This window comes from Bombus pascuorum, unplaced genomic scaffold (assembly GCF_905332965.1).
Source record: "Bombus pascuorum unplaced genomic scaffold, iyBomPasc1.1, whole genome shotgun sequence".
Taxonomy (NCBI): domain Eukaryota; kingdom Metazoa; phylum Arthropoda; class Insecta; order Hymenoptera; family Apidae; genus Bombus; species Bombus pascuorum.
Window position 1 is genome coordinate 1,722,831 of NW_026869730.1, and position 16,066 is coordinate 1,738,896.

Sequence of the window (16,066 nt, forward strand, 5' to 3'; positions counted from 1 at the left end):
ACTGTGGATGAGTAAATCAAACATATAAAGTGACCCCCAATCAGGAAATACAAAATTATGTACACTTTACCACAAAAAGTATCGACTGATTTCTGAAATATATACCGCTGAAAATAAAAAAATTAGCAAACTGACAAAAAACATTACTTACAATGGTGGCAATTATGACGACTTAGAACGAAGAGAAGTCGCTTGACGTTTCCTCAGCTTCCGCCAGCTGGCAACCTTCTTCGGCAGACGATTGAACTCGACTGAACACAGAGCACAGCGCACGGAGCCTGCTTGCACCGTTTGCGAAAAAGCAGCAACGCGCACGAGCGAGTATTGACCAATCAGGATCGCGCGAATGGCCATTATTAACCCCACGCAACCCTCGCCTAATTTTTTCTCAGATTTAAGAAGTACCTTTGCCTGTGTGCGTATATGAGATCCATGGATACCGTGGATACCATGGAAACATACTTTGCAAGCTCCTGTTGTCAGGCAAATCTGACATTCGACGTGGTTTTCCTTTTCTAGTTTACCCCCGTGTAATACGCGATTTCCACTTCGAACGTGGGAGTATGTGCGCGCATATGGGTGTGCTTGTGTGCGTATATATGCTTTAACGAGTGAGCACATACATATGCGCTGCAGAGCAACAGGCACGCGAGAACATCAAATCTGAGTTTATAGATTGAAAAACACATTTATAGAAAAACGTAATTTTCTCATTTATGATGATTATAGACATTATGCATTTACATATTTATGAGCTGCGACGTGTTTCGAAAGACGATTGCTCGTTAATAGAGTAAAGGTTAAGGTAGGAATGCGACAATCATTGTAACTTCTAGAAACAAAAAATGTTTATTGTTTTTAGTATACGAAACTCTCAAACACAGGTATATAATAAGTTGTGTAAGTAACTTACGAGAATAATATGATAATATGTGTTACGACCATTCGCGGAGGGACACCGTCGCGAGGAAAACGCGTCGGCGGGACGCGTAAATTCTCTCTACGATTCGGTTAATCGACGCCGCGAAATAGTCGTTCCTCTTGTTTCGGTTAAAATAACAGGGGTGGTTTGATGAATGAAACCTGTTAACACTGTGTTAACAGGTTGATATATCGTCTATATTCAACAATCACTTATACAATAATATAAACGTCACAAAGTATTTGGCGGTACGTACAATTAATGTGTTACAGAGAAATTCTACCCGACTTTGAAAGGATATACCTTAAGAACAATGTAAGCGAAATTTTTTAAACACGAATAAAAAGTAGAGGCGAGAAGAATCTGAATAACTGTAATTTGACCTTTCTTCAAAAAAATTAATTGTTAATTAAATTTTCGAATTGTTCACGATAAATTGAAATCTACAGATATAGGTAAATATGCTTTGCCAATATATTAAAGATCAGATAAATAACAATTCATTGCTATTCGAAATAAATACATAAGATCATTCTGTTCGAATGTAAAGTTTGTTAACAATAGATAATAACATTAAATCTCTACATTACTAAAAATGGAAATAAATTTTTATAACAGCGAACTTTGTTTTAATTTCAATACAAAATTTTAATTTTTCAGTTCAAGAAGATAATTCACTTAATGGAAGACATATTTCCATGCATTAATCATACATATGTATATTAAAAACAAAGTGGTATGAACCATAGGCTTTTATATGCTTTACATAATTTGATAAGCTGACCCAAAATTAAGATTGTATTGATATAGATTGTACAAAAATCGTTGGTTTTATAATCATTTAATGCGCATGCAAAATCTGTCCCAAATTCGAAATGGAAGAAGTCATCTACGAATATTTTTCTGAAAAGATGAACATTGAAAAAAAAGAAATTTAAAGGACTGAAATGAAACATTCTCTTTTGATCAAATTCAAGTAACAACTAAATGCTTTAAAATTATTTGGAGAATTTTTGTATTAAAAGTTCTAATGAAAGAATATGAGAAATTGTTTGGGAAATTTTTCAGTCTTTCAGTTTATGAATTGAAATTGCGATCCTTCTTTCAGGTAAAATATGTTCTTATAAAAGTGGATTGTAACTTAATAATTAATTCCATAATTATTTAATTTAAAGAAGAAGTTAAAAACTCGTAAATGACTAAACTTACATTTAATAAAAAAAAAAAAAACTGAGTAAAAATTAAAAGGTTTGTAATATGAAAAACTATATTAAATAATGTAACTATGAAATGTACATAACAAAAATTTTTTAAATTTAAAAACATGTAACAATGTAGCTTTTTTCTTCGAAAATTATAAAATAAATTCAATTGCTACCTAATTAAATAAAATTAAAATAATATCAATTTTAATAATAATATTTATATTATATATATTATACATTATATTAACAATAATAAAATTTAATAATAATATTAATATTATTCTTGATGGAATTATTCATAATTTCATTATTTTTTCTTGTGTTTATTTTATTTCATAAAAAATATGTATATCAAAAATAAAATTTAAATATAAAGTTTAATTGTTCAATCTTCATTCATTATACTTAAACAAAGTATACGCTTAATGCGATTAGGTTTCCAATCTCTCCTCGTTATATACATTGCAACATAAATTTCATTTATTTTTCAGAAACTGTATTCCGTAATGGATTTAATTAAGGGTTCCTAACACTGAAACCATGATCTATGCGCTACAACTATTTAACGTTGGAAAATTAGATCTTTTATATGGACACTGGTAACTTTTGACATGTTGTTTCAGCACATGTCGATATCGTTATCCTTGTTTTGTTAAAAAAGGATGATACATATACCAATTTATTTCAAAACATTGTAATTGTCATATCAATCTTTAATATAGCCAATATTGAAACAATTATAATACAAAATACAGATATTAATACAAAATGTTATATGTACGATATTTCAACAAAGATATGAGAAGTTATTTAATATCAAAATTCTATACAAGAAAGGGTATCAAAATAATAAAGGAAAAAAGGAATGAAAACAATTACCAATATTAACTTCATTATTCTATCATTACATTAGAATTTAATAGAAAGTAGCTTTAAAAATCATAAACATATCTTTAAAAAATGCCACAATATTATTATTAGTTCGTTCTGATTGTCCAAGCAATCAATAAGTGGAACAACCACTCTACCCGTAAATCAATCAGTTTCTAAGGTATAACCGCATACATCGAGAGCTGCATACTGACGAATAAAGTCGCTTAATCCAACGAATTCATCGAGAGACATCGTAAAGTCGGGTAGAATTTCTCTGTAACACATTAATTGTACGTATCGCCAAATACTTTGTGACGCTTATATTATTGTATAAGTGATTGTTGAATATAGACGATATATCAACCTGTTAACACAGTGTTAACAGGTTTCATTCATTAAACCACCCCTGTTACGTTAACCGAAACAAGGGGAACGACTATTTCGCGGCATCGATTAACCGAATCGTAGCGAGAATTTACGCCTCCCGTCGGACACGTTTTCCTCGCGACGGCGTCTCTCCACGAACGGTTGTAACACTTGGTTCTTTGAGCCGGATTCATTCGTGAGTGAAAAGTGCACACCAGTAACACTCACTAAAAAATATTATTATTATGCGTTCCACATATGTAAGTGTATATACCGATATAAGTTTAAAAGACAAATTGGCTTTCCATCAATTTTTTTACCGATTCTAAAACGATAATATATTATCTGAAAATTCTCGTTCAACCATGATTCAGTTTTTTCGTGTATTATGTACGCAAAGTAATTCCAATCTGTATTGTTTTTCGTCCGAAAACCGGGTCGTTTAGTGTTTACTCGCATGAGAGTATTCGTAACTGTCAGACGCATTAGCCAGATATGTAGCCCATCGGTTTCAAAGAACGTTATTATTTCAACCATAAACATGATCACGTATTAACGTAAATACTATCATAGAAAAATCTTTTCACTGTCATAAATACTTAAAAAAGAACATTATACGAAATAACGGCATGGAAAATGGATATTACTCACTAACAACTGGAATAAAATCCAATTCTAAATATTCCAAAAGTTATATTATAATAAATTATTATAGTTATATTATATAAAAGTTATATTGTTAGTATATTGGCTAGAAACAATAAATGTAAATATAATAGATTTTTGTTGATACCAATTTCTACCAATGATTAATTTAATTATATTAATTAATATATATTAATTAATATTATTATAGATACGATGTTTTTACGATACTAAGTTTATAGTTTCATTTTTTTCCTGTTACCGTTACTATTGAAAAATTGTTGCTTATATTTTTATCTACATATGTAATCAAAACATAAAAGATATAATTTAGAAAAAACGAAGCTGGCACCCCGCTGGGGGTAGCCACCCACATGCTATATTTATTTTTTATTTTATTTTATTTTTTTTTTTCTTCACCAACGAGATATAACACTTTACCAAATGTCCACAAGGACAAATTGTAAAATAACCAAAATAAAATAAAAAACTAATCACATAAAAACAAAAAAAAGCAAAAAAAAATATGTAATCAAATATTAAATATTTTGCAAAAAGCTATAAGTTTTCATGTTCATGCTAGCATAGATAATCTGTAATAGATGAATGCATATAATCTTCTGAAAAATTGTTATACTACCTAAAATAGCTAGAAAGTTATTGAAATCTTATTTATTAAATGGTAAACAGGATCTCTAATGTAATTATTACTATACATACTTATTTCATTCAAAAATACATAGATCTTAATATATATGTAAATACATAATAAAATATATATAATAAATGTTTTTAGTTCTTTCAATAATTTTATTATTATTTATATATGTATATTCATTTAGTATTACTTACTGCAGTATTATTTCAATCTCAAACGTATGTTTCAAATAATATATACAGGGTATATCCTGTAAGTTTAACCGCCAATTTTCAAATATTTCTGATACTCAAGTATTTCTGAGCGGCACTTCCTACAATTTCTGGAAGGAATGTTTTGCACAAAAGTTAGATAATTTTCGATCAACTACATGTTTGTAAATTACAAATTTTTTTCCGATAAAAAGTTGAGATCGTCATGATTGATTATGATTCTGAGATCATTTTGAGATGATCTTGAACTCAGAAATTTAAGTTTAACAAGTTTAAGTTAACAGTACTAGTTCATTCTAACGTGTAATGATGTAGTACAAGACAATATTATTATAATCGTTGGATAAGTTTAAAAACTTATTCATTTGGCAGTATTAGTCTTATATCTAATATATGTTTTAATAGAAATGGGATAATTTTCCATATCGTATTTGTAAATCGGATTTGTAAATCTGAAGGTCATCTAAAAGTCATAGTATTGTAGGACGTTGAATTCGTCTTGACGTTAGCTGCTACTCTGTGGAGTCCAAAATGCCATTTAAAAACTCAAGGTCGCCTTGACTTTTTATTTAAAAAATAATTTTTTGGATATTTTTAATACTCAAACGTGTATCAGACCGAAAATTAAATAATTTTTATCAATAATATTAACAATTTTTGTTAATCGTCGGAAATATGTGAAAATGATTCGTCCAAAGACATACAAAATATATCTCTTAGTTGAATAGCATGTACTTGAACATAAGACGTAAATATTTACAAAGAAAATAGATGAAAGAAAAGGAAAACTGCCGAAACCCGGGGTCGAACCGGGGACATCTAGATCTTCAGTCTAACGCTCTCCCAACTGAACTATTTCGGTTTGTAATAAAGGCGGTTCCATTTAATTTCAAAATTATATATATTCAAATTAATCAACTTTTTAACATTTATAAAATATAAATAATATATTTTTTATGTGACAAATGTAACATCAGCATATCGTTAATACAAATGTGTCTTATTTCAGTATAAAGTACATTTTAACTATTGTTTTGAAGTTGATTCACTTTTTGTTGCACGTTTGAAAACAACATAACCTATATAAATAAATTAATTATTTGTAAAAATATATTAAATTAATTGTTTGTCGTATAAATTCCTCTTAGTATCTTATAACACATTCGACGTTAATACTAATTTTATCCCGTTTCCAGAAAAATTTGTACGCAATGTTATGATTACATTCATTATAGTTACATTCATTAATAGACTGAAAGAATCACTGAACTATACTTATATCTGTTGAATGTTAGTAATAGAGGAGTAAGTCTTCTACATAGCGTAGAAAATCGGAGCATAAACTAAGGTAAACTCACATAATTTTCTTACAAATTAAAAATTTCCCGTTTCGTAAATTAATTAATTAATTTTACAAAAACTAACAAACGAATCGATTTGAAATTTGGTATCCTATTTTGATATGACTGATACCATAAAACCTCAATATTGTATGACAATTTTAACTAACGTCATAAACGATTTAAGAAAAAAGTCTTTGCACCATTTACTAATGTATAGCATAAAAATTGAGCTTATCGTTACGTAACGAGTCTCATTTTATAGATAATTTTATTATCTACAATTGTTACGTCGCGCGAGACGGTCCGTGCGACGTCCCTTTCGGTCTGGCCGCCAAGGCCTACCCCTCGTTACACTGACCTGCAAGAAACCCAAGGAACCAGCATAAACCGAATCTTTTCAGCTTAACTTCGATTCATACAAATATTTTCAGTTTATGGATGGTCATTTGAACAGTCATTAGGTTTATTTCACCTCTTGCTAATTACGGGGAAAGCAGGTGTGCCCTGCTAAACAGCTGATTTTTCCCAAGACCAAGGACACCCATGAGTCATATCTGCAGGAGCCTCTCTCCGCGGATTTGTTTATTAACTTCGGCTATAACCAATGGGCATCGCGGATCGTTACCCTCATTATTCTACCGAAAAGTGTGAACAACGAATCCGCGTCCTTAGTTCAGCAAGGGTACACCCACACCGAGCTTTCCTCCTAAATAGTACGAGATGGGTCAGTCTCTGTTCTTATACTCCGCAGACAGTCAAGTACACTACTCTTCAACAACGCGGAAGAGTCAAGTCATTACGCTCATTCGGTCAAACATTGCTTTACGACGCCACGTAGAGTCAAATTACGTTTATTCTACACATCGGAGAATCAAGTCAGTGCTACAACACTCATCGGGTAGTCAAGTCTACTATTCTAACACGGTACCGACAGTCAACGCGCTAACAACATCAACTCTCGAGTTAAACAGTGTAAGGTCCGACGAAATCCAATCTTATCTGTATACGTTCCACGTGTTGTAAAGGGCAATAAATTCTTTATATTAGATGACTGTAGACGACAGTTATTTTACCACAACCACTCCTATTATCCTAACAGAAATCAGGGGATCGCCCTGCTCGCTGTGTCGATTCCTATATCCTAACGGGAATTTACGACTCCCGTTGACGCGCCTAACCGAGACACGTATCCCCGCGAATGCACGAATTAACAACAATCTTCTATTGACACTTTTTCACGTATGATAAATAATTTTTAAGATACAGAGGAAATGTAAGAAAAAATCCCGTTTTTTTTTATTTAATCGATATGACGTTTATAAAGTTATAAAGTTGCTTGTCTTGTAGATTAGATTATACAGATTATATAGTAATATGATCTAATCTGAATCGTTCCGAGTCATATGATACAAAAACGTTTCTATTAGGAATTTGTTTCTAATACAATCAGATTATATTCGATTATATTATACAATCAGAATACATACCAGTTTATTTCAAACAGAGTATTCGTAGGAGGGTCGTTCCTCTCGTTTTGTATCGAGTCAGAGACCAGCTGAGCATCTTAGGAGCAAATGCAATTCAAATTGTATAATTGAGAAATATTACAAACCGTTGTAAAACGTATACTACTTACAGATTATCCAAAGTGAAAAGGTGTAAATTTGGCTGTATGTTTTAGTTTCGGTTCACGATAAGGATCCCGATATTCTTCTTATTGATTCTTAGGAAACATGCACGTGTGACGATAACTCGACTTGATGATGCTGCACGACGCATGTACAATGATAAGGAATAAGGACGTCTTTCAGCTTCTTTTCATTTCTGGCTAGTATCACGCGCGACACCCAATGAAGATCAGCTATATTCTTTTTAATAGAACCATCCATTTCTTAACACGTTAATCAATCTGTTAATCAATCCGCATTTCTCATAAAAGGATAGTAAACTTTTATGTCGAGAAACCATTAGTACTGAACGAAAAACCTTTGGAAAAGCTGAATAATATAAATAAAATAATTGAATTTTAGGTTTTTGTCATTTTTATCTCTATAATATTAATTATTTATATTGACGGTATTATAAATTATAATAGTATATACTATAATAGTATATAATATTATAATTTATAACTACATAATATTATATAGTGCTTTAAGTTAATAGTGTTATATATTAAGACGTCCTTAGTGAGGAGTGCCCACACTTCTAGCAGCAAAATGACGTTCGGTCCCGCGCGATTCTTCTGACGATGGATATAATAGCACGTACATGTTCCGTATACTTTGTAGTTGCAGGCGACTGACTTGCCGAGGTAAGTCGCAACTTTAGAGTCGCGCGCGATCCTTAATCGCGGTAGTAGGAATAAAAATTGTGCTATATTCGGCAATGGATTTTATAATCGCGTGGCTAATCGCAAATGGAAAGCACGCTTCAGACGGCAACGTTGGAAGACCAGAAAAATAAAGCTCTTCTGTCTCACAAAAGAAAGATACGTACATATGTGTTTCCTTATTCTTTCAAATTTTGGCGCTGCTGCGCCAATTTACGGCTATTAAAATATGGAGAGGACTTGGAGAGGTATTATAAGGAACTTCACTTTTCTAATATTCACGTAATTGCTCTACACGTGTGATACTCGCCAGAGATCTAGGGCATAAGATTTTCACACTGCGCTTCTCTCTTTTCTCTCAACGGAGTCCTAGGCCATCGTACAACGCTCGCATACATACTATGAAGGGGATACATACTTGTGTGTGGTTGTGCTATACGTTCCTTCACTCTCGCACGTACAATACAAATGTACCATATGTGGCTCTTAGTTTGAAAAACCTGTCTACGAAGTAGGAAAGGTGATAAATGATGAAATTTTGTCAACACTGGTAACGAGTCAACAGTTCAGTACTTTCCTCGGAATCTTGAGGGAGAAAAATTACCTAGAGAAAATAATAACAAATTTGTTAAGTTTATTAATATATTCACATAGTAGACCGTAGACGATACATTTTATGTCTCATGAGACATGCGACATGCCGCGAGACCAAGCATAGATTTTCAAATTTTATAGTTGGACATAGATACACAACTGTCTTGTAACTATACTATTATTATCAGTACCAGAAATGCGTTCGGTTGCCGTCGATCGTTTGGTAGCCGACATATTATCTTTGAAGAGAACGCTTTGCATATAGTAAGTATCTATACTAATAAATTGCATGTATGTCTTTAACATTATTATTTTGTATAGTGCTTCTCCCTATAATATATATTAATATATAATATAAAATTTAAAATTTATTTCTGGTGACTTAAAGGACATAAGTATAACTTGTATGGCTTGTGTATGGCTGTGCATTACGTTATTTGCAAATTAATTTAAGTTTTTGGAATTATCGTAATATCGAATGATTATTCTTAGGAAGAAAATTACTCTGTACATGCACATATCTTAAGTTGCTAAAAGTTAAATTACAAAGTTAAATTACATGTAATGGATTAATAGTGTACGATAATTAAAAAGAGTGTCATTTTTTATAAATTACGAAAAAGTTACTTATATCTGAACTAAGAAATGTCATAAATATCATAAAACGGAAGCAGAAGAAATAACATTGAAAGAGAGAATGAGAAAGAGTAATATTTTAAACGTAAAGGTTAGGTGTTAAATTCTACTCAAATCAAATAAAATATTTAATTAAATATAAAAAAAAGTTAAAGTATTTACTTAGTTATGTTTATTCCAAATTGTTTGTTTCGGTATAATTTTTGCAAAATATTAAAGAATATATACTTGCGTAAATAAGAATATTACTTTCAAAGTCGAAACAATCATATAAACATTGATGTAGGAGCATTATAAATTCATAATTTTATTTTGTATACTTTGTTTGATAGAGAAATGAACATCTTTTTGCCCATTAGCAGTTGGTAGATAATGGTATTATATCATGAGACGTAATTTGATATGCCAGTTCTGTTAGATGGGAACACTATCTGCTTCGCATGTATATACAAGTTTCCGGTGAACCAAAATAAGAAGAGAAACCTTTGTTTGAGTTAATGAATTAAAAACTATTTGAAAGTGATCTGTGGAACAGTATAATTCAGAGAGATGAGGACGGAAGTTACAGAGTCACAACCTTTCAAAAACTTAAAAGAATTATTCGATAACGTGGGTAACTTGAAACCATGGCCAGAAATTGGAGAACTACGAGATTCAACTGATTATGTGTACAGTGGTTTAGAAATAAGCGCAGGAAGAACGCGGTTAGAAAAATTGGATAGAGAAGTACATCCGAAAACGTTGCTCTGTCATGATATGAAAGGTGGCTACCTAGAAGACAGGTAATAGAAATCACTATATTTATTAATTCATATATTATACATAATATACCCGTGATTTTTCAGATTTATATATGGATCAGAATCTTATGATTCTTACCTATTTTATCACTGGAGTGTTATTGACACTTTTGTGTATTTTAGTCATCATTTCATAACTGTGCCCCCTTTTGGATGGATTAATGCAGCACATAATCATGGTGTAAAAGTTCTTGGTACTGTAATTACGGAAAGAGAAGGTATCTGGGATGTTATACTTGAATATCATGAAGAAGTAAGAAGATTTGCAGATGCACTAATACTTGTTGCAAAATTTTATAAGTTTGATGGCTGGTTATTAAATATTGAAAATACCATTAAAAGTGAGCAAGTTAATAATTTAATTTATTTTGTAAAATATCTAACAGAAAATATTCATGAAGTAATTAGAAATTCTGAAATTATATGGTACGATAGCGTAACCAATGAAGGAAAATTAAATTGGCAAAATGAGCTTAACAGTAAAAACATGTAAGCTTATTACACTCTTATACTTTTACAATTGTTTCTGTTTGTAAATTTTATTTAATGTTCTGAATACAATGTTTCAGAGATTTCTTTTTAAACTGCGATGCCATTTACTTGAATTATAACTGGATGAAATCAAAATTGAAAAACAGTTTGGCACTTGCAAAAAATCACAGCAGAGATATTTATGATATTTATGTAGGACTTGATATTTGGTGAAGAGGTTGTCCTGGCGGTGGTGGATTTAATTCATCATATGTAATTACAATATTATTTATTTTATTGTAGCATATAATATAATATCGTTTAATATTTCATTAAACCATTATAATCTACAGGCTTTACAAAAAATACGACACGAAGGACTTTCTGTTGCACTTTTTGGTCCAGGTTGGACTCACGAATTTTTCGGATCTAAGACATTCCAAGAAGTAGAAGATCTATTTTGGGCACAGTTGTTTCCTTATTTATACGTTCATGTATCTATCTAGGAAGAAGAAGTATTCAAAACATCATTTTGCCGTGGCAGTGGTAGCATGTATTATCGCTGTGGTCAGGTATGTCAAATTTTGACAAACACATTATTTTTAACAAACTGAATTTATCATAAAAGATATAACTTAGAAAACACGAAGTTGGCACCCTGCTGAGGGTAGCCACCCACATGCTATATTTATTTTTATTTTATTTTTTTTATTACCAATGAGATATAACACTTTACCAAATGTCCTTCATGACAAATTGTAAAAACCAAAATAAACCATATATATAAAAAAAAAAAAAAAAAAAAAAAAAACTGAATTTATCACATGAATATATTATAACTGAGATGCACATAGTTTATGCAGGCACTATATGAAAGGGATGGAAAAAGATTTAAACACAAACCATTTTACAATTTATCCCTGCAAAATCCACAAATTTCAGTACCTATACCGCACATGAAATTTACATCATCGCCTCAACTTCCAGAACCGAAAAGTGAAAACGATCGAAGTGAGTGTTCAAAAGAACCGATACAATATGTTTATGAAACGAGGAAGAATGTTATTCGAGTATTAAAAAATGTTGTAAATATTGAAAATAAAATGCCAATGCTATATGTAAATAGCTTCGAATTTTGCAGCGAGTTCTCTTTCAGAGGTGGTGGTTGCATAGAATTAACTACAAATGATCTTACAACTAGGTCATATCACAGGTGAAGGAGTTATATATTTTGTAATTAAATTTATGATACCTCGCACAATTGTATTTTATATATTAATTATGTGTTTAAATTCATTTACAGACTATTTCTCGTTCACATCGAATTTCAACAAGACATTGTAGCAATCATTGCTTATAAAAAAATGGAGTCGTCCATAGCAAATGGAAGTCAACCCGAACCAATACTAGTTCTCGGCAATAATACAGGCTTAAAATCCATCGTTCATTATAAATCAAGGAATTTGGTTGCCAACTGGAAAAGATGGTAAGTCTACAAAATATAAATTGAAATATTTGTAACATAAGAAACAAAAAATAATTAAACCTAAAAAACATTTTATTAGAAGAATAAAATTTTATTCTTCTAATAAAATAATTGTAGGGATATGTAATGTCATTACATTACATTAATACATTAAATATTTATATAGTATGAGTTATGATTATACTCTAAATAAATGTACCTCACACAGATATATTTTTCTTGTTTAGAAAGCAGATATATATGCGTCTGGTTAACATTATGATTAGCTGCCTGTAAGCAATCTTCATTTGGACTAGACATTGTTATTAGGCAATAGAGAAGATATCTACCAGTACAAATATGATTATCACAGAATTTAACAAGTAGCCGTGATAATTAGATATTCGAGATACTATCAACAATGATCTTAGGTTCAATAACGAATCCGCGGTTAACGGGATAACGAATATACTTTCTTCCAAAGTCTAAGTCGGACTGTTTGCTAAAAACGTGAAATATCCACTGATCGTAAGGACGTTGTTTTACTCGCTGATGAGATCGCACGAGAATGTTCCTCTCCGTCACAGTGATGCTACAGAGAAAAACTATGATGGGGTGTGTCTCAGGTCACGAGATGATCGGATTCGTCGAGGACAACCCTCGTTCAGAAAGTGAGGGAAATGGACGTTGCCGTTAATTGGTTAATTTCTATGTATTTACTTAAAATTCTATATAAGAGTTGGTCGCAAATAATCTGTTAATTAAAACAGAAATTTCTATGTTGGTGGTTAGAGAAAGATGCTAGCCGCCATTGAAAGAAAGTTGCTAGCGGGAAACGTCGTTCGTGAGGAAAGCAGATCTGCCGTATCTTCCGGACTGTTAGGATAAAGACTGTTTGTCAATTTGAAGGACCTTAGTCAATTAAATCCTAAAATTTATAGCGGGTCCTCAGGCTAGCTAAACATATACTGTGAATGATGCATCGACATCTGGCAATCATGTTGCGGGAATAATTGGGTCTGTGTGTGGCGAGCCACGGGGCAAAGACGGTTGGAATGTTTACTGTTGGATGTCGGTACAACTGTTTCTGTTTAAGGAGAGCTATGCAATTCTATACTATCTATGCTATTCTATTCTATGCTATCAATTCTTCTATATCTGTTACTTTCAGCTTCTTTCTATAAAAGGCTTCATGTGGTGCTTTTAACAAAGATAGTTGTGGTATTATCTTAAATTTCAAATCGTAAATGGAGATATATTAAACCTTTAGTTTGAAAATTAATTTGAAGTTTTTAAAAGGTGTCTTTAAGTTCATAATCTTTTTTAACTGTTGCATAAATGCAAAAAAATATTCTATTTAAACGACAATTTAAATTGAAAAAAATTCACACAGGAGAATATTAACAATAATTTTACTATTAATTCTATGTAAAAAGAGGAAGTAAACAATATTCAAATTATTGATTTATGTAAACTTATTTTTATTCGTTTTCTGAAATTACATAAACTTTTCTAAATTCTATAAAATAAAAATCTTTTTCAATGGAAGAACATTTTAACAAAAAGAGTCTCTTAGATTTACAGAATATACAGAAAAATTTTGTATGTTTATGATTTTCCCAACAAAATCATACAATACATAGAAATGCCAATATAGTCTGATGTGTGATCTCGAAATTCTAAAAGCGTCGAAGAAGTCACGTTCGTATTAATGTTCGTAATACTATACCCTTTCTATTTAACATGAAATTTTCCTTTTTGTTGTTAGTGTTTAAATTTGTGTGGTTTTTCTGATTTTGAAAATGACGAATGAAGAGTTAGTATTGTATATATACGTGAATCATAGTTTAATTTTCATGAAAGTGGGTCAGGATATTCTTATTTCTCACAATGATGTACGAAAAAGCTTGCTTGAGCGGTACAATTTTTCTCTACCGGCGATCTATCCTCATACTGACGAATCGTCGCCACGATCGTCACTAAGTATCGTGATTAAGTGAGAACTCTCGGCGAATTTGGTCACACGCTTTCGATGTAGACACCCGTAGATGTTAAAACGCAAGTTTGAACGATAGGTCCCGCGTGCTTTAATTCTCTTAATGAGGAATCGTTGTAGTTCTCTTGTCTGTTTTACGGTATGTTGTACGCGTTACGAGAAGAATGGAAGAATGGAATCGGTTACTTCCCACTATGTTAGCGATACACAAACGATGAACAAAACTATATAATTCTGTAGACGTCAGCCTACAACGTCCGAATTAACAAGTCGGGTATGAGAAACCCGGCCTGTTCGGTCTCGGGATCGAGTACCCGTCTTAAGGGAAGAAGCACAGAGCTTAAATATTTCTGGATCTTCGTTATAAGATCATAGATGATACTCGTGTCATTCATATCTTTCGTCATATCCTAGTTGAGACGTAACCATATTCTGTTCACAGTCGATACGTTCGGCCTTGTAGCTTGAGTCTACGAAGAAATCACGACCTGTACGAGACGTTCAGAAAGCTTATTGAACAAACTCAATTGGCTTGTGGCTCGCAAGTTGGCAATCTGGTGAAACGATCTTTGCAAGAGCTGATCCATCTAGCTTCTACTGTGTATAAAATATTGTTCCAGCTGTGCTTTTTGCTTCTGTTTCGCTGATATTGGAAATTGGATATCGGCGAGAAATCATGTTCCGTGTTTGTTTAGCAAGGTAAAAATTTCAAATCGCTAATAAAAATCTAAAATCGAAGAATTTATTAAAGATCTCAATAATACTTGATTGTAAAATTTTGTTGTTTGCTTGTTTTATTGTAGATCTGAATTAATAAAAAAGACATTCTTTTTTATTGAATAAATTTGGATAATTTTAGAAATTTCTTGAAATTCTGAATTTAAATTCATTACTCATTTATGTTTACAACCTATAAGAATATTTATTCTATTAAACAAGTGAATATTTTTTTTTTTGGCTGCGAACATTAGTGGGAAAGTATGTAAATGTTAATACCGTTGCAAAGGAATATTATACATTTCACACAGTTCTATTGCAAAATGAATAACGATTTTTAATTTAATTAAGAAATAATTTTTTATCAATCTACGGGCATAAATATATCTAAATAATCGTAACAGTCGAAACTAAAATTTGTAGTAAAATTATTTTATTAATATCATTTAATTTTATACGTATTCGAAACATATGCTCAATTAATATTAAATTTTAATTCACCGAGCAAAAATGCAAAGTTCGTGTCAATCAGATCGAACATCTCGTACATTTGCATCATATCATGAATGAATAAACTATCAGCGAGAAAATACCAGAGTTTTAAGATGAATCGATTAGCATAGTAAACGATTAAATTTTTTTTTATTTTATTTTATTTTGGTTTTTTACAATTTGTCCTTATGGACATTTGGCAAAGTGTTATATCTTATTGGTGAAAAAAAAATAAAATAAAAATAAATATAGCAATATAGTGGGTGGCTACCCCCAGCGGGGTGCCAGCCTCGTTTTTTCTAAGTTATATCTTTTATGATAAACGATTTAATGAAAGAA

The 16,066-nt window shown here is 31.3% G+C and overlaps 1 non-coding gene and 1 pseudogene across 1 annotated transcript; one reads left to right on the top strand and one right to left on the bottom strand.

Moving 5' to 3' along the window:
- Window positions 1-5,670: 5,670 nt before the first annotated feature.
- On the bottom strand, window positions 5,671-5,743 carry Trnaf-gaa (transfer RNA phenylalanine (anticodon GAA)). Its single transcript has one exon. It is a non-coding gene; the product is annotated as a tRNA-Phe (tRNA).
- A 2,998-nt stretch (window positions 5,744-8,741) lies between these two features.
- Window positions 8,742-15,630, top strand: LOC132915639 (cytosolic endo-beta-N-acetylglucosaminidase-like; annotated as a pseudogene).
- The last annotated feature ends 436 nt before the right edge of the window (window positions 15,631-16,066 follow it).